Below are 21,642 nucleotides of genomic sequence, written 5' to 3' on the forward strand. Positions count from 1 at the left end.
TAAATACATCATAAACACTCTTTTGAGAGTGCTGGTGGTATCTTAAGAAGAAAGAATGAATGCTTGTGGTTATAGGGAGTATGGGATTGTTTTTTAATGCCAAAATTTTCAGATATGTCAAATTTTTTGGCATTAGGGAATAGGAATTCTTCTGCCAGGATTAGTAAGGGCTAAGGAATGTGATTTAGAGATGTGCATGTGTGTGCTGGTACTTGTGAAGTGCATCTGAGTGTGTTCTTTACTAGTATAGTTATGAAAAGGGTTTTTGTAAGCTAGGGTTTATGGTTGGAGTTAGGGACAGGGTTAGCACACAGTAGTAGGGTGGTACTGCATGGCAAAATCACCTCTTACATTGTTGTTGGCAATATTCAATCAGATTATGTCATAATTCATTTTGTATATCAAAGACATATATCCCATTATGTCAGCTATTCCTTGACTACCAACTTCAGCATTCCAGTCACCTACAATGAATGTATTTTTTTTATTTTTGTTATGCCTACAATATGATGCTGATCCTCAAATAACTAGATGAATTTTAACTCCTTGGCACCTATAGTTGATGCCTAAACTTGTATCAGTCTGGTGTTTAAAGGATTGACCTAGACTCTTGTTGAAATCATTCTATCAATTTTTGGGTTTTATTGAGTTAGACATCCTTTCATTGGTAATAAAGGCTACTCCATACCTTCTGCAAGATTCTTGCCAGCAGTAGAAGATCAGATGATCATCTGATTCAAACTAAACCTTTCCAGTCCATTTCCAAAGATATCAATGTTTCTTCTTGTATCTGATCATTAACCACATCAGTGTTAGCCTTGTTTCATTATTCTTACATACTAAGTTTCAGTTTTTGCAGTACTGGGCTTTTCCTTCATCTCTGAACCTCTCAGAGGATGGACAACCTCTCTTCGTTAATATATCATAACCTCTACCACTACTTGTACTTGCAGTTTTTTCATTTCTCTCTCTTCTTTTGACCATAGGGTTTCTTGGCACAAAAAATGGAATGGGTTGCCATTGCATTCTGCAATGCAATTTAACAGCATAAAAAAGGTTTAACATGAATGGAAAATAATAATTGGCAATGTTAGTTATAAGAAAACGAAAGCCAGTTTATTCGAAATTAAATGAAATTTATCAAGACCTCATTACAAAAGTTGTAATCTCTGGGCCTGTACAGCTCAGCCTCATTATTTATGTTTGGACAAAATGGCCAGAAAATATGGAAAGTTAGTTGCCAGAACTAAAGAGCTTTAAGTCAGAGATAACCCTGACATCATACCAGTAATGAAAATATGGTAAATAGTAAACCAGGAAGAGGAAGTATATAGTTGGTGTCATAAATTGTTTAGCAAAGGCCCAGAAAGTGGAAACAGGCATGCAGTAGAACTACACATCAAGTAAGGGGATGATAATGTTGCAGTATTACTAAGCAGACAGAAGTAGAGAAACGATGATTCACACAAGACTCCACAGGGTAGGTAAAAATGGGTTTTGGGCTCTCGGCTCAGGGAAAGAAAACACACAAAGAATGAAGACTGGGACACTACACTAAGTGTCTGAGTGGTGGGTGGAATTTTACTTGGCATTTTCATATGGGTACCCTGACAGCTGTCAAAGTTAGATGCAAATATGTAGGCTATATCCTGAGAAGATTACAGCAATGAGTCTATCTTCAGTCAGAAAAAAAAGTTGATAACATGCTAACATATACAAAAGGAAAAATTGTATCATATTTCCAAGATGAAGACAAGATGGAATCTAGTGATCACAAGATTTTGTTGTTTCATATGACTGTGTGTACTAAAAAGAAAATTATAAAACGACTCCCTATTAATATTCAAAAATGTGCACGCTGATTGGTCAGCGTGCAAGTTGTAAATCAGAGTTATAGTAATGGAAAAAGGTCCGGTCGCCTGGCTTTTTCCATTACTATAACTCTTTTTTTACAGCAACGGAAAACGCAAGATCTCCGTTGCTTCATACTGTCTCGTTATGTTAAACTCCTTTAACATAGTGAGACAGTTTTTAAAAAGCAACAGAGATCTTGCTTTCTCCGTTGCTTTTTTCAAAACTGTCTCGCTATGTTAAATGGGTTTAACATAGCGAGACAGCTTTAAAAAAAGCAACGGAGATTCTCCATTGCTTTTTTTAAAGCTGTCTCGCTATGCTAAACCCACATAACGAAACAGTTTGTAAAAAGCAATGGAAATCTTGCTTTTGCCATTGCTTTTGTCCACAGCTCTGATGTACTGCTTAGGCATATGCATGCGCAGTACATCTGAACTACCGCAGAATACCAGACAGCTGTGGAAAGGCAGCAAGGAGGCATTTTACAATGCCATTATTTAAGAAAAGTAATTCTTTTTTTTCTTAAGTAATGTCATTGTATAATAGCAATAACCCACTTCTGGGTGTGGGTAATGCTGGATTTACCCACGGTTGGCTTTGTTTGGCCACTCGGGCTTCACCCTCGTGACCAAACCACACCAACCATGGGTAAATCCAGCATTACCCACACCCAGGCGTGGGTTATTGCTATAGTAATATCCTGATCATCAGGAAGACACGGTCTCAAAGTAAAATAAACAATTAAAGGTTATGAATAAGAAGGGAAGATGCATGTTAGACATTAGAAGTGGAACAAGAATAGATACCTCACAATGTAAAAATCTGTACACTAGTATAAAGAACAAATAAAACACAAAGTTTTGTTGAGTTAGTGATGAGTGCAATAAATAAACATTGGTGAGTCACAAGGAAATGGAAGAAGACTTGAAAACAGAGTTGCAGTGTCTGCGCAAGATTAATGCATGTAGGTAGGCAAAAATCTAAGGGGTAACTGATCAAGGCAGTGAAACTGAGTGACAATAAAAGCTCCCAAGTGCCTCATGGTTAAGGAAGAGAACTGTTATGTCAGCAGAGGAAAAAAAAGGCAAGAAATAAAAAAGTCAGAGAAAGGAAGGAAGCCAACAAATGCATCGACTCAACTTAGTTGCTCAGTTTTCTTTTTTTTTTTTTTACTTAAAAGGAGAGTTCACTGACAATGACAAGAGAACGACATAACCTAACTAAAAACAAGTCGGCCTTGACAAAAAAAAAAAAACTTTTATCTAAAGCCACAAAAAAATCCCACACTCCATCCCCAGAAGATTCTGGAATGCTGTTAACAAGCTACTACACCCATGTAAGCCCTCTGCAACTAATCCCTCCCCAATCAGCTCTCCCTTGGACACTACTACACTTCTAAACTCATTTTTTATTGATTCCATTCAGAAATTAATTAAAAGAGACACTAATACCGACCCCTCTATTTCTTCTCCCTTATCATCCCACAAAACCTGCTTATATCAGATCACGTCACAATAAACTCAAAATATGCTCCCCTTCCACTGATAACTTACCTCCACTTTTCCTTAAATTAGCAGCAAACACCATTGCATATCCTATATCCATTCTAATCAACAGATCCATCCAGAAAAACATAGTTCCTGATAAATGGAAAAAAATGATATGTTATTCCCCTTCATAAAGGATAAAACTCCACTGACCCCTCTAATTTCAGACTTATTGCAGACCTATTGCTATTCTATCTCCCTTAATTCTAGAAAAATGCATTTCCAAACAGCTTCTTGCTTATCTACTACAAGAAAATCTCCTCACCCAAACCCAACATGGCTTTCGCTCTAACCACAGTAGATCCACCACATTAATATCTTTTACTCAGACTATCTGTAGATCTAGGGACAACAGTAAACTAGTATCATGTCCATTCCTTGATCTCACAAAGGCCTTTGATACTGTCTCCCACAATCTACTTTTGTCCAAACTCTCTTTGTTTAATCTCTCCAATATTGCTCTTTGTTGGTTCTCTAGCTACCTCTGCAACAGACTTCAGTCTGTAAGATGGCTCTCTGCAAATTCCCCTTTCCTCCAAGTCTAAATTGGGGTTCCCCAAGGCTCCATCCTTAGATCCTTATTATTCAACATTTTAACAAACAACCCCTCTCTCTCCTGTCCTCACAACACTCTTAATACAATATGCCGATGACTCTACTATAATTTCCATCTCTAACAAACTCCCCCACCTTCTTACCCTTACCCAAGAATCTCTTCACTCAGATGAAAAACTTCTAACATCTAACCAACTCCTACTCAGCCCAAACAAAGCTAAAGTCCTCCTCTTCCTCTCTAATTGTCCCCAACACCTCATGTCTACCTTTGCTGTCTCCTCCCTTAACAACACTACTATCATGGTTGAATCCCACACTAAACTACTAGGGTCATTATTGGTGAACAATTAAAAGTTGTTTTTTTGTGTTGCAGGGATGCCTTCTAGCTTATCTGTGGGTGTGGTAAGCACTAGGTAACCTATCTACCATAAGAGGAGTGGTTTCTGGCCCAGAAATTGTAGTTTATTGGCCGTTTGGGCAGTTTTTAAATCTCTTTCAACTTTCTGGTTTAAAAACCCACATTTGTGCTTGTTCCCCACATTTCCTGTAACTAGTTTATTCCAGGTACAGATTTGCTGTATCCTGGACTGTTTGTAAGCTTCTGAGCCCCCCAAGCCTTTCTATGTTGGAGGTAATCTTTCTAACTTATCAGTGGGAGTGCTAAGTACTAGGTAGCCTATCTACCACAAGAGGAGTGGTTTTTGGCCCAGAAATTGTAGTTTATTGACAATATGGGGAGTTTTTCCATCTTTTTCAACTTTCTGGGTTAAAAGCCCACATCTGCGCTCATTTCCCACCATTCCTGTACCTAATCTAGTCCAGATACAGTTTTGCTGTATCCAGGACTGTTTGTAAGCTTCTGAGCAGTGCCAAAGTCTGCTCTTCAATTTTTCCCTTAGATCTGCTAGTTCACTACTCTCCTGCACGTTTACTAGCTTGTTAGTTTAGCACTTTACCAGACTTCTTGTAGCAATTTTTGTAGTACACAAAAGTGCTACAAGCACTAAATGTTCTACAAGGAGCTTATTAATGCCGACCCCTCCAGGCATGTCTAAAGGTCAGTTCCCTGTGCTTTCTCCTATTAACCTGTTGAACTTGGGCAACCTGAGGCAATGTAGCAACTGCCTCATGTACACTGATAACCCTCTCCTCTTACCCCCCAACACTCAGACTTGTGAGAGATGCACTTATATATCCAAACTGGAAGCCACGCACTCTCCAGCCAAGACCGGAATAGCTGGTCAAGAGAAGGTCAACACTTGCACCACACCACATGGGACACATAGCCCTACAGAACACACACCAGCATTGCCTTTACATAAAAACACAAACCACACACCCACCTTCGTGGAGGCTCTTAATAAAAATCTAATCAAAAGCAGAGACCTCCAAGGCAGAAACACACTCGACCACTACAACACAACACTAATCATGAGGCACATAACTCTCCTAAACAGTGTGCCACACAACCAAAGCCCCTGAACCAAAACAGCATGCCCAACACAGTAGTCATAGGTGACTTGATAGTGAGGCACACTGATGTCCCACTAACTAGGTTGAACAGTCAGCTGCCTGTCAAGCACCAGGATCTGCCACATAATGCACGCACTCAAGTCCATCACTAACAGGTGCAAATATGACTCTGTCGTTGTACATGTGGGTGTGAATGACCTGAGACATACCTCCCTGGACTACATGAAAAGAGATATGGAGGAGCTCTCGGATTATGTAGCCCAGGCGGGTATGACCCTAGCCCTGAGCAGCATCCTACCATCACCCAGAATGATACCACAGTACAAGCAGAAAATGATTGATTTCAACAACTGGCTAAGTTTCTGGTGTCATTCTAAGGGGATCTAGTATCTGTCTGCCTAGGATGACATGACTGACAGAGCTTCATGCTTTGCCAGAGATGGTCTGCATCTGTCATCCCTGGGCTTCTGGATACTGGCCAAGGCTCTTGCCACCCCTATAGTGGCTTTTTTAGGCGGTGTTCCAAAGACCAAATTGCCACCATAACAGCTACAAACAAATGCAATTTGAGGGTCACGCTGCTCAATGCTAGAAGTCTAAATTTCAAAATGCACTCGCTTGAAGTACTGCTTAAAATGGAGAACATCGACATATGTGCTGTAACAGAGACCTGGTTCAAGGCAGCAGAAATCACCCCTGCACTACCAGGCCACAACTCATTCCACACCTTTTGGCCCCAGAACTTGGATCGAAGCTCCAAAGGCAGTGCTGTTTCCATATTCATAAAGGATGCGCACACCCCCAGACTGGTAGCCCAACATAACGCACCTGGGATACTTCAGGTGCAGCTAACATTGGGTAAGACTGCAATTCCGGTTGTAGCCTGCTATAAGTCCTCAACCATTCCCAAGATTCACACTCCACATTCCTAAGCACCCTGGAGAATATTAGGGTCCAACCTAACACTCTCATACTGGACAACTTCAACTACCTCTCCATTAACTGGGAAAACTAGTCATGTACCAATACACTTGCCCAATGCTTTCTGGAATTCATTAATTCCAATGCCCTGGACCAGCTCGTTCCTACCCCCACTAGAGGTAGCAACATCCTTGACCTGGTCATTACTAACATGGGCGACTGTTGCTCTACACTAATAGTCAACTCCTCCCTGGTTAGATCCGATCACAAGCTAATCACCTTGGAAACCCACATCCCTCCCACACCCACAACCAAGGTAACCACCATGAAAAACTTCTCCAAAGCTAACTTTGGACTCTTAAAAACAGAGATGGCTAACTTCACAGCACCCATGCAAATGGAGAATAGTTGCATGACCACCAAATCATACACCAATGCACTGTATGAACACGTACACAAATGCATGGATCTCGTAATACCCAATAGAACTAAGATGCTCTCCTCAAAAAAAAAAGAAAGCCAATCTGGTGGTCCCCTGCCATAAACAAACTCTACAACTGGAGGAGGAAACGGATGTGGAATAAGGTGAAGTCCCAAGACTGGAAAAACTCCCTTATCAGCCTCAGCAAAAGGTTGAGATCCCTCATCAAATCCTCTAAAGCGAGCTATGAAAACAGAATTGCAGCAGATAATAAAGACAACCACAAGGCCTTCTATAGCCATGTAAAGAATCTTCATGGCAATACCCAGATTTGCTCTGAGCTACTGCGCAATGGTACCTCCTATACTGAGCCAACAGATATTGCAAATATACTGGCAGACAGGTTCAGTGCTAACTTTGCCCCTCCTGCCCCCTAAAGGACCAATCACAATGCCAGTAGATTGCCAGGCACCCAGTATTACTGCTGCACAGGTTAAACAGCACTGTCCAAGGCCAAGAATACAGCTTTTATGGGACCTGACAGTATCCCTGGCTGTGTTCTACATGAACTACAGAAAGAACTGGTACCTCACCTGTGTGCCCTGTTCAATCACAGCCTCGCCTCAGGCTTTGTTCCTAACAATTGGCGCACTGCTACAGTCATCCCTCTCCACAAAGTAGGAGCAACTACAGACCCCGGGAACTATTGCACCATTAGCCTGACGAGTCTGATATGCAAAGCTATGGAACACATCATCATGGACCTAATAAACAAGGATATAAGGAATCTCCAAACTCTGGATCCTACACAATTTGGGTTTGCAAAGGGTAGATCATGCTCAATGTGGTCGACTTCTTTGAGTCAGCCACCAGAGCTGTGGATAAAGGTAAGGTTGTTCATACAGCCTACCTTGATCTGGCCAAGGCCTTTGATACCATTCCCCACTCAGGAATCATCGAAAAACATGCTAAGCTAGGCATCAACCCGTATACCACTAGGTGGGTTGCAAACTGGGTCACAGGTAGAACTCACAGTGTGAAAGTAGCAGACTCCATGACAGACTGACGACCAGTCACGAGTGGAGTCCCACAGAGTTTGGTCCTGGGTCATCTCGTGTTTGGTATCTACTTCTCTGAAGTCCAAGCCAACACGAAGGGACTCTGGCTGACAAAGTTCACAGATGATTGCAAGTTGGGAGCTATTATTAACTCCCCAAGTGATGTTGACATCCTACAGAAAGGCCTCAATGAGACCAACGACTGGTGTCAGAACCACGGCCTTAAGCTCAATGCCAAAAAATGTGTCTTTATTCCCTTTGGGAAAAACCTGGTTCCTTTGAATTACCACATTGATGTTAATCCACTGAACACAGAAGGTGTTATAGATCTGGAAACACAGGTTGACAGCAACCTCTCTTTTGACCACCACGTTGCCACTGTGGTCAGAAAGTCCTTCTATGTGGCACATCTCATTACTAAGGGTTTTGCATCCAGGAAGAAAGAGGTCACTGTCTCCCTCTACTCTTCCCTCATTAGGCCAACCATCACATACAATGCCCCATTTGGCATGTACCTCACTAGACACCTGCAATAACTGGAGAGGGCACAAAAATACCTCACAAAGAGGATCCTAGGCCTTAAACACTTTTCCTGTATGGACAGACACAAACAATTCCAACTATTCTCTGTCTCATATTGCCTACTTAGAGGTGATCTCTGCTTGACTTACAAAGTCATGTCTGGCACAGCTTTGTTAGAAATGCTACATCTAAAGAAATCCCAATCCCACTGCACCACACACTCCAGAGACCTCAACCTCATTACCACAGTCAACAGAACATGCTGGAGGGACTGGTTCAAAACCCAGGGACTGCCCATGTTATGGAATAGACTTCCCATACATGTCAAGCAGAGCACCTCACTGGCCATCTTCAAGAGAAATCTTGATGAGTGGATGGGAAATAGAAAATTCACCCCGGGGATCACTCCAGTGGCTCTACTCAACAGAGGCACTAGGAACTAAGGTCGGGTGGCATGATGCCAGGGTAATCCTACGGGCTAGGCTTGTAAAGGCTCCAAGGCCATTAGCCTAGTACTTATGAACCTATGAACATTCAAAACTGTATAAAGTAGACTCACCAAAAACTTGGCCTTCCCTATAGAAACAAATAATTCCTCACAAATGAGTCCAAGCACTCTCTATGACAAGCTTATTTACTAACTACCCTTTTTTATGCTGCTGCATTCCTCACTCACCTTCAAACAAATCTACTGACAAAACTTGAAATCACATATAATAAAACTGCTCAATTAGCCGATAATCAACCCTACTGCTCACACCACTGTCTAGCTCTAAAAAGTCCTACAGTGGCTAGAATTGCACCATCAACTACTACTGTCTCAACTAAACTTGACTCATTCCATCTTAAATTAACCACTTTCTTGCCCTGCTCTTTCAATTCTCATTTCACCTTACATACCAAACCATATAATTCTTAGCTCTGAACAACACCTCCTACAGGTTTATAAACCCAACAAAACCATTGGCAGACTTCCATATACTCACTCTGACCAATGCATGGAATAAACTGCCTCTATATTTAAGACTGATCACTAACTCAAATTGTTTCAAAGACTATCTATTTAAGTCTTGCACTTGCTCCTGCACAGACCTTTCTTACTGCATCTCTCCCCTCCACCTTAACTAACAATTTTCCTTCTGTTAATCTTTTGCCCACTATTTCCCCTATTTCTTCTTTTGTTCCCTAAAACAGATTATACTATATCATCTCTGTTCCCACAGAACTGTTGTAATCTCCTCCTGAATCTACTCCTGCCTTACATCTGTTTATGTACTATGACTATACATAAGATGAAATTAAATTGTGAATACTGTTCGACTGTATTATATTATTATCACTGTGCCTCTCTTATGGAAGAAAACTTTATGCGATTACTGTTGCACTGTATGTGATTAGTGCCACACTCTATGTGATTACTGTCACACTGTATGTGATTACTGTTACACTGTATGTGATTACCATTACACTGTATGTGCTTACTGTCACACTGTATGTGATCACCATTACACTGTATGTGATTACTGTGACACTGTTTGTGATTATTGTCACACTGTATGTGATTACACTCACATTGTATGTGATTACTGTCACAATATTTGTGATTACCGTCACACTGTAATTACTGTCACACTCTGTGTGATTACCGTTACACTGTATGGGAGTACTGTCACACTATTTGTGATTACTGTCGCACTGTATGTGATTACCATTACACTGTATGTGATTACTGTCACACTGCATGTGATTACTGTCGCACTGTATGGGATTACTGTCACACTGTATGTGATTACCATTACACTGTATGTGATTACTATCACACTATTTGTGATTACTGTTACACTTTATATTACCTGTATGTGATTAGGGTCACACTGCATGTGATTAGCATCACACTATATGTGATAACTGTCACATTTTATGTGATTACTTTCACACTGTTTGTGATTACTGTCACACTGTACGTGATTACTGTTACACTGTATGTGATTACTGTCACACTGTATGTGATTACTATTACACTGTATGTGATTACTGTCACACTGTTTGTGATTACTGTTACACTGTATGTGATTACTGTCACACTATATGTGATTACTATTTCACTGTATGTGATTACTGTCACACTATATGTGATTACTGTTTCACTGTATGTGATTACTCTCACACTGTATGTGATTACTGTCACACTGTTTGTGATTACTGTCACACTGGATGTGATTACCGTTACCCTGTATGTGATTATTGTCACACTGTATGTGATTACTGTCACACTGTATGTGATTACTGTTACACTGTTTGTGATTACTGTCACACTGTATGTGATTACTGTTACACTGTATGTTATTACCGGCACACTGTATGGGATTACTGTCACACTGTTTGTAATTACTGTCACACTGTATGTGATCAATGTTACACGTATTATGCTTGTTTAACTTTTTATACTCTACTTTTGGAGTATCTCTCCCCAGGTCTCAGCTGAAAAAGGGCATCTGCCCAGTTGGGCTAACTGATCAACAAATGTCAAAATAAATAAATAAGGCATGTATGTATCATTCTGTCATATATGAACCCTCCTCCTGCCCCTCTCTCTCCTCCCTCATCCATCCCTACACTCCCAACCATGCCCTCCGTAGCTTTCAACTGCATCTTCTGTCTAAAAAAATATTGGCAAACTCCTCTACAGCAAATGTCTGGAATAAACTACTACTTAGTCTTAGACTGATCCCAAATCCAAACTCTTTTAAAACAGCTTTAAAGGATACCGTCATAAATCATGGTCATGCTTATGTAATAACCCAACTTAATACTATCTTCCCCTCCTCTTTCACTTGCCTAATACTTCTGCAGCAACCATCTCTGCTGTCACTCTCATATATCTACTAACAGTCAGCTCTTCTGTCCATTTACAGCTTTGCAGACATGGATAGTGATTTATGCCTTGGAATTAACTCCTGTATATAATGTATATTTATAATTTACCTGTTAACTTCATTTTCTACATGCATGTGACCAATATTTTTGTTTTTTAGTAGTACTGTATGGTACTTTAGAACCTCAATATGTCTTCAATCACTGTATATGCTCTAGCAGGTTTTTATTTTTTCTGTCTAGTTATATTTAGTTAACTCTAAATGTTATTGTTTCACTCTGTCATTGCTTTACATTTGTCATATGTACTACTTGGAGCTTTTCTCCTCGGGCCTTCACTGAAAAAGGGCTTCTGCCCAGTCAGACTAACCTGGTTAACAAATGTCAAATAAATAAATAAATAATGGTTAGCCTTTAGATGAGAAGTCATTAAAAAAAAACTGCTGAGACTAAATACTGAAAATACCTTCAGAGAATGGGTTATGCAGAAGTTACAGAAAAATGCAGAACAGATATAGCTGACAAAGTGATAAACACGCCTTGAAAGTACTTCCCTTAATACTGATTACACGACAGCAAACTGTAGATCCACATTAGCTATCCACTACACCTAATAAGAGTAAACAAAAATTAATAACAAACAGTTACAGTATAGTTAACCATACCTTAAAGCGTAATAGATTGCACTGGCAAGGAATAAAAAAGGGGTATGCAAACACAACGCAGGAAGAAATTGTCAGATGAATGAACCCCATACGTGTTTGCACTGGATAATTCCAATAATTTTTACTAACCTGTTTGTGGAACTGAATTATATAATCAGGCCGAGATAAAGGAAGGATACATTTTGTGACTTTGAACAACGTAACAATATCCCAGTACTTTTCTGCAATGAATCTCTATGTCAGCTAACTATGATGTTATGCTGCCAAAAAATGCCTTGACTAGGATAATGTGGAGCCGTGCATGACATGAGCTTCATTTAGAAGTGAACTATTAATATTTCACAAATCTTTGTAACACGCGCAAACATGCACACACACCCATGCACACACACACAGTGGTCTGAAGATCTAAAAAGTGGGTCTTGATGCTAGATGAATGCTCAAAGATGAGTAACTTACACAGTTTCTGCTTATCTGCACCTTCTGAAATCTCCATCATTAAGCGAGGAGCCAAAACTAGTATGCAGTAAACAAGCATTCGTGGATTTAATGTATTTCACAAAAATGTTACAACAGATGCAGGAAAGACAAAATAATGTTACACAGATGTGAGGTAACTCTTTGATTAAATCGATGTTCTATAAAACCTGGGTAATAATTCATTGTGCATCATGAATGTAGTGAGGACTTGAGCACAAATTCTCAATTATGTTGATCACAAGTTTTTCCTTGTCTCCCTTTTAGACATAAATGGTCAACAACAATGATGTTTAACAGGAGTGGCCAGCATTCTTGTTAAATCTTCCATATGATTATTTTTGATGCCATCAATATATTTTTACATTCCTCTGAATTTTCTTGTCATTTATCACTTTCCAAAAGGGATCAAAAGCTTAACTCACAAAAAAGGAAATACTGACATTTTCCAGTTATGCAGCCCACTGTGATCTGTTTCAGCAACAACATTTTATACTTGTTTCAAGATATGGTTCATAGATTGTTGTCCTGTATGGTTCATAGGTTAGTACTAGGCTAACTGGCCTTGCGAGCCATTTTAAGCCTAGTCAGTTATCCCTTGTGAGACTCAAACCCTGCACCTTGTGTGTGTAAGGCAAACACCTGAAACTGAAGCAGATGGTGTATGAGCTTTGCAGCTCCACTAAAGCACACAGATTTTTTTCCACATCTGACACTTTAGAAAAAGTCAATTCAGGATGGCATTTTTTACTCTTATAATGCAAGTACAGTAGATTTTAATATCTAGTAATTTAAACATTATAATTTGAAGTATCTTTTAGTGCACTTACAACAAAGATAAATACACTACTTGATATGAAATACTGAGATATGGGCAAGCTATGAACTCTTCAAGAAATTAACAGGAGCTGCATCTCTTGTTTAGTTATGTAGAATCGTATGAGCATTTTATTTAGAGGAACATCTCTGTTTACGTACTTTTCAAAAACTGCATATACGTACATTGGAGTGCTAACTTATTGTTCGGCATTATGCACAGCTCTTAGTTTGATAAGATATCTATTATCTCTGTCAAGTCTATGTATAATACATGTCTGTCTTACCAATACCACACATCCAGATTCTGTGGATAATCTTGAATGGCCATCAAACAACCCCTTAGCATCTACTTTTCAAAAAGTCCTCACACGTACCCAGCTGGACCAGGGCATTCATCTATCTCATACATCATGTATAACATGGCAATACTGTTATTGTAAAACCACATTCCCCCCTAACTTTTTGCATATCATCCCATCTGTCTGTGTTTTCCTTTGTGAAGGAGGATGCGTAATGTGGGAGCAGACAAATGCTAGAGTAGTGCTGTACTCATTATGTGACTTGAATAACAGTCGCATGCTGGAATTGTAATGTGGCATTTGAAGTAGAGAAATGATACAATGCATGTACATTAGTGGGTGGGCAATAGGAAGTCAGGTTTTCAGAACCTATTATCTCTTTGTTATATTTGTGATGCTGTGGCCGAACATTAATTAGTTGGTTAACAAAGAGCACATATCAGGTTCAGCAGTGTTAGTGGTGGGGATCTGCATAGAAAGTATAAATAGCAAATCTCATTTATCATCATCTATGTAGATATCTATCATTTTCACCTAACTTTCACAGTGATCTGCTGGCCACGTTTTATGTTTCTTATCTTTTTGTCAGATAAATAAGGAAACAGCATGTATTATAAGGGATGACAATGAAGGGCATAGCATCAAACATTAAGACACAAACTGATAACATGCTGCAAACCAAGATACACTTCTGGAGTGCTTGTTGACAATCTGAGGAGCCTTAAAGTGATTCTGAGAGCACTGAAACTTTTGGGGTACACAGGGTTAATGTTCACCAATGCAGCAATTACAATATACCTGTCTATTCCAGATAATCCAATTAATCCAATATACATTGATGTTGGACATTGTATATATATATATATATATATATATATATATATATATATATATATATATATATATATATATACGTATCTCAACAGCAAAAATGTGGAGTTGCGTCCCAAATCAGTGTGTGTTCAAAGGTCTTCACTCTTTTTCAGATTTTTAGAAGTCTCTGTTACTGAAGCTGAAATTTCAAAGTATCAATACTTACCATATCAGGTTTTGCACTTCCTACAGGGACCTTTACTTCCAGGTTGGAGCTGTTCAACTTGAATTTGTATTCTAAAGTCTTGATAATGTACAAGCTGTTTGTTAAGGCAGAACGGTGAACTAATCAGTACTGCTGTGCTCTCTGTGCATGACTTTACAAATTATTTGATTAAAAAATGTTTTCCTGATAAGTGAGCCATATTGTCCTGATATGTGAAAGATGGATCCCACATGCATTAGTGAGATGGATCCCATGTGTATTGGGGAGTTGGGTCCCACATGCACTGGGGAGACAGTCTCACATGCATTAGTGAGATGGATCCCATGTGCCTTAGTGAGATGGATCCCACATGCATTAGTGAGATGGATCCCACATGCATTAGTGAGATGGATCCCACATGCATTAGTGAGATGGATCCCACATGTATTAGTGAGATGGATCCCATGTGCATTAGTGAGATGGATCCCATGTGCATTGAGGAGTTGGGTCCCACATGCATTAGTGAGATGGATCCCATGTGCATTAGTGAGATGGATCCCATGTGCATTGAGGAGTTGGGTCCCACATGCATTAGTGAGATGGATCTCATGTGCATTAGTGAGATGGATCCCATGTGCATTAGTGAGATGGATCCCACATGCATTAGTGAGATGGATCCTATGTGCATAGGGGAGTTGTGTCCCACATGCACTGGGGAGATGGTCTCACATGCATTAGTGAAACAGGTCTCCTGTGCACTGGTAAGATGATTCTCACATGCATCAGTGATCATTCCAACAGCCCATAAGTGTTTATTGTGTGAGGAGTGTGTGTGCGTGTGTGTGTGTGTGTGTGTGTGTGTGTGTGTGTGTGTGTGTGTGTGTGTGTGTGTGTGTGTGTGCATGTGTGTGAGGTACGGGGTGTCTGCACCCATGATGAGTATGGCAGTCAGTCAAGGATGAGGTTTGGTGCCTTGCATCCAGTGAGGCTGGTATATAGTCAGATTTCCACACAAACTTAAAATGGATTATGCAGGTAATTGAAGAATGAATGAATAGAACAAACTATTCCAACTCATATCTCAATTAAGATCATATCAAATTTATGGAATAAAATGAGGGATGTCTCGTAATGAGTAAAACTGAAAATTATGTCACTATAATAAAGAAATCAGACAGGGTTAAGTTGTGACTCAGATGACAGGAAAAACAATGGGTAAAATGTGCCCTTCTCACAATGTGCTGTGAACAAACTAGGCATTGATAGCGCTGTAAATGCTGTAAATTTTGAGCTAAATTTATCCACTGATTTGTTGGCTATGTCCTCAGGTGATAAGTATGTAGTGTTATTTTGTATTAACTGAAGGATATTACTCCTGAGGTTTCTGACATAGAGAAAAAAAGATTTTGCGGTTACCCTTAGTGTGGGTGGCGATTCTTAATTCATTGTTGTTTTCGGAGGATTTTATTTTGTTTGCAATTTCTTTGATGATATTTTTAAAATGTTTATCTATCTAATGGTGTTCTAATTTTGCTTTTACAGGCTACGGGTGTCAGTCATAACAACTGCTAGTTTTCATTCATTCTGATTGCACTGATTATATGTATAAATACCATTCATTTCCCTTCAGTACACTTTACAAATCAGACAGGAGTAATTCCAGGAATATATTCATTTGTTGAAAAAAATAATAGAAGGAACAAATGAATACTAAAAGTTGTATCAGAGGAAACAATCAAATTACCTTAATAGCAGAGTTGTAAGTAGACTAGATTTTGTGAACTTGAATTTGCTAGAGTTATAGTTGTTGAAACAGACTAACAGTGCATTTGTGACTGGTTTATGTTCTATTAATCACCATATTTTTTGAAATGCAAAGAGGATTATGAATCAGGTCTCTAATCATAATCAGTTTTTATGTGCTCAAGACATGAAAGTCAAGAAATTTGCCAGGAAAATGATGCCTGAGAAGTGAGTCCTGACATCCATGTCAAGAACAAATAATTAAGGGTTGTGATTGATGAGATTTACCTACTCCATTTGCTATCAGTTATACAAATAAACAAACAAACAAGGTGTAGAAGTTTAATGTCTATCACTGGCATTTAAAGCCATTAAAAGTAAGTGTAACATGTTACAGCTGTCAAGCAGACACCAGGCGGTAACTAAGTGCCCCTCTGAAGAAGGAAATATTTTAAAATCTGAACCGCTGTATCATATTTCACCTGTGTCTCTCCTTTTTATGGGGACCCTTCTTCACTGCTGACTATTGGATTATATGTTGACTGCCTCCATTAAGAGTCACTTGCAAGGCCTATACAGCATGCTTGACAGTTCCTTCCAGAGGGCAATCATCAAAAACCTGTGCCTAGACAGAAATATTCAACCAACTGTCAAGTAAGTACTGAAGGGAAGGCATAATAATATGAAGGAAAACAATGGTTGGGGAAAAATTGTGGTATATCCTTTTAATTACAAAGAAAAGTCAGTTAGTAACTGAGCAACAATAATTCCATGGTCGGAATCAGAACAGGACCACGAGTTCAAAAACCTAAACAACTTCCAAGCAATAAACCAGTCAGATAATGGAACATACCAAAAAATGATGATATAAGGCCAAATGTTTCCCTTGCCCTCAGAACGGGCTGTAAGTAGCTATGAGCACATTACTAAACAAATGATGTCAGAATACTGTAAAATGATAAAAAATGGAGTAACAAAAAACCCACATAAGAGACAGACTTTATTTTAAATATTGATATTATAAACCTAGAAAGTAGCAAAGATAACATAGTTTCCACTAGCAGACATTTTCTGAGAGATATGGCAGATATAAATCAAATGTCTGTCATCAAAAATCTCAGCCTCTTATCTCAAGGATCAGGACAAAACACAAGTGATCGGGGACAATCAGGAAAACTTCCAAAATATTAATACTATTAATTTCAGAACATGGCAGGGTAAGAAATTCCTAGGTATTCATTAAGACCCACAGCCAATACTAAAAAGGCCCTGTTTACATAATGCACCCATTTTCGATTCATAGATACATTAGCCACAATAAGGAAAGACCTTGTTATTGGGCAGTATGTCTATGAATCATAGTTAACTACCACGAAGTGCAGATCAACACTTACACTGGAAGTTACCTGTGGCAGCTGCATTGTGTAAGTACACGCGTTCCTTCCTCCTCAGTCAATCTTTTACACACACACACACACACACACACACACACACACACACACACACACACACACACACACACACACACACACACATGCCATATACCCAATACATGTCCCTGTTGTCAGAACATCTGCAATGTCTCTTTTTTTCTGTGCCCAAATAATTCACAGGTAATTACAGTCAGTTCTAAATGGCAGATATTTAAGTTACACACTTTATATCCTTCAGTAAGTACATCCTAGGGGAAAAGCTGCTTAAAAGGGTGGTAGGTAATCCTAGCATTTCCCATACCTCCCCACAAATGTCATGACCTGTTACAGACAGTAATACCTGTAATCCTCAAATATATAACCAAAGAAACCCTGCTGCACTAACTTATCAATTATTGCAGTGGGTTAATGCAGTAGTTTCTTGTGTCAAGGGTGATAGTTTAACACCGTTTTCCCCATTTTAAATACTTATACAAAACTGTATGCATGAATCCATGATGACTGGTGTACCAGGCTAATATCCTCAGCAGGAGGGTACAGGGTTTGAGGTCTGCGTAGTGCCTTTTCAAGCATGGTATTTTTTCCCTGGTGTCTAGTGATTCCCTGTACTTTTGATTTAATTATGTACCTTTAAGATACGCTATATTTAGGATCTCTGTTAATTAGTATTTCTCCACAATTTCTAATTCTTGCCCTGTATGTGTCTCTTGCAAACTGTGCTCATTAGTCGATTAATCTTAGGGTGTGTGGGGGTACGACAGTCACCCCAACTCTCCCCCCTACAAATACATGTACATACACACACACACACACACACACACACACACACACACACACACACACACACACACACACACACACACACACACACACACACACACACACACACACACACACACACACACACACACACACACACACACACACACACACACACACACACACACACCTGCTGGACCTACCCACCCCTAACTACACTAACACTATCTGCTTTGCAGACACACACTCACATATGAGTCCCCTGCATGCATTCATGCACACATCTCTTAACCCTATCTTACCACTACACTCCCCACTATCTATCTCTCCCATGATGAATAAACACCCACCTTTGGTCATTTTGACTACCCCAGTGTTAAAGGAGCAGTCATGTGGCTGAGCAATTCTAAGACTCGATTGATATGTAGATGTCTTCATTGAGGCAGTTCGGGGGGGGGGGTGCACATGGCTAATTAGCATATACAACTTCTCCAAACTGCATCATTAACATCCAGTAAAGCCAGGGAAACAGTTGGATGTGGTGCTATATGTCTTTGTACAAATGCACCATGATAGTTCTATCTCTAAATACAGCAAGGTGGCCACAAAGTGTACACATCCAGTACACCTCATGATAACCTTTATGAATTTGGCCCAATATGCATTAGCATGCCTTTTCTACAGTAAACAAAGTGTGCAACTCTAAATATTGTAATTAATTGCAAGTGGAATGCAGATCTTTTCGATCCAAAATCAATCAGTAACATCCTTGAAGATAAGGAGCAGATGAAGGTGCATCTGTCATTAGTCCATGACCTCTGTACTTAATGAGTTGCTGAAAAACACATATTTTATGAAAATCAGACCAAAAATATGAAACAAAATCTAAACATTTTGCGAAACACTAACAGTTGAAAAGTATGCCTGAGTTTTAATAAAATAATATTTTGACATTAATATTATTATTATGCAATTAAATACATGTTTATTTTATTTTTGTATAATCAGTATGTGTACATATCACATTTGCTGTGCTACTAACCAACTTGACCCCTGCACCCTCCCAAATCAAGGGCCAAGACAGAAGTAATACAGGAAAACATAGGCATGTAAAAATATCGGTGCTATTAACTTGAAAACTAAGAGAAAATGAGACATGTATTTTGATTAAATGATCCTATAAAAATAATTATCATTTCTTAAATGCAGACCATACCTACCTCCCAAGCATCCTACCTGTAAGTAAACTTAAAACATATATTTATGATAAAATTTTTTACGGCAAATACATAAATGCCCCAATAAATTTGTCAAAATCTTCTATGGAAAATGTATATGTTTCTCGAGCCATCACTCAGGTGCTCAGGGCTGTAAACATTTTTTTTGTTAATTATTATTGTCATTATTTTAATGTTAAATACTCAATTACTCAATTATTCATTAGCTTTCAAAACTTACTGTACTCAAAGGGTATGCCTGTTGAGAATGTACAGACTAAAGATAACGAAGGGCAACTAACTAAAACTTCCCAACAAAGTTCTCAACCATTCACCTACAAAATGTCTAAAACTTCCTCCAATATTTTTCAACAAACCCACAAACACCTTAATCTGGAAAGATCACAGCATGACCAAAATGTACTACCATATACACATATTAAATTCTTTTGATGAACTAATATGATTTAGTTTTATTCCCATGGATATCAGTTAACAAAGTTTTTAATATTGAATATGTGACAGACCCTTTCAATGTGGAACTACAAAGAACATGGACTTTTTAAGACTCAAAATGAAGAACACATTTCACCGTTAAGTTTAATTGTGAGGCATGCTTCTGAAAGCATGAACAAAATTAACTGCAGCAAAACTTTAAACAAAGAAAACCAGAAATTCTTGCCAGCAGAGAAAATAAAACAATAGCAGAACTGCAAGCGAAGAATGATGCAAGCCAGTCATGAATAAGAACTTGTAGTGCTTGTAGAATCACATGGAGAAAATACCCCAATAGTTCTATTAATATATGTTATTCTTGTTCTATTATATGGTGAAAGCTCAGGTGAACAGCAACACCGAACAGTATACCAGCTCCAAGTGAGCTGTACCATGTTATCACAATATGCAGAAATGACAGCTCATACATGTATGTTTGATATCACCAAGAGGGAAATTTTCTTCTAAAGAAAAAGCTTGAGCCCCAAGTAGTGATAGAACAAAAATATCGGCTCCACAAACATCATTTCTTTAATGCTATTATATACAAATGATAAAAGTATACATGAAATATGACATTGTCTGTCCAAGCAATATGTTAAAAAATGCTTTCAGAAAAAGCAAATTTACAATTTAAAATTGCACACATAAAACAATAAGAATGGTCATGAAATAGGATGGGATGTAAGATAATAATAACATTCTTTCTGCTTTTCCTTGTCATCCCATAAATAATTCACTCAAAAAATAGGCATGCATCCTGTGAAGAGATCCATGGTGGGATATGTGGTTAGTTTTTGATCCTCTTATTTACCCAAAAAAAAAGACAACAGCCAAAAATGTGGAATATTCCAGGGGCAAAGTTCATTCCAATTTCATTGTTGTAATTTGAAGCAGGAAGCAACTCCAGGTTCTATTTAGCTGTTTAAAAATGTGATATTTTTTACTCTTAAATTGATGCCAATTTATAGTCACAGGAAGCTCTCTAAATATCAGGCATATGATTTAACTGTTTAGCGATGGACTAGGTAATTTCAAAAGGGATACACACACAAGGGTAATAAATCACAAAAGGAGAGCTTGCACATACCTGCAAAATGACTGCAACATTCTTTACTTAAAATATTTAAAAGTGAGGCAGTACTATTCACAGCCATTGTGTGCACCATGGTATATTGACATTTAAATAAAACATTTGCATTGAACCAAAATAAATGCCTTAACTGATTATTGCTGTACATCAGAACTTATTCTTAAATTGCCTTCACACTTCAGACAGAGTCTGTATTAACTCGGTAAAAGGAACTCTAAACCTCTTGCTACATAGCAGAGAATGCATTTTCTCATGCAAACCACCAGATGCTCATTTCTACTAAAGAGACTGAAATTGTTTAACTTGAAAGATACCATCTGATTCCTCCAGGCAAGGCACAGACAATTTACCTTTCCTGTACTTCAAAACACTGGGCTGGATTCCAAAATAATTTACATT

General features: G+C 38.7%; 1 protein-coding gene across 3 annotated transcripts in view; it reads right to left on the minus strand.

Annotated features, from left to right (window-relative positions):
- The window catches only part of GPC5 (glypican 5), a 4,047,478-nt gene that overhangs the window by 2,272,061 nt on the left and 1,753,775 nt on the right, over window positions 1-21,642 (minus strand). The gene's annotated exons all lie outside the window — the stretch shown is intronic.

The sequence above is a fragment of the Protopterus annectens genome, chromosome 4.part1 (assembly GCF_019279795.1).
Source record: "Protopterus annectens isolate FY-2018-M chromosome 4.part1, PAN1.0, whole genome shotgun sequence".
Taxonomy (NCBI): domain Eukaryota; kingdom Metazoa; phylum Chordata; order Ceratodontiformes; family Protopteridae; genus Protopterus; species Protopterus annectens.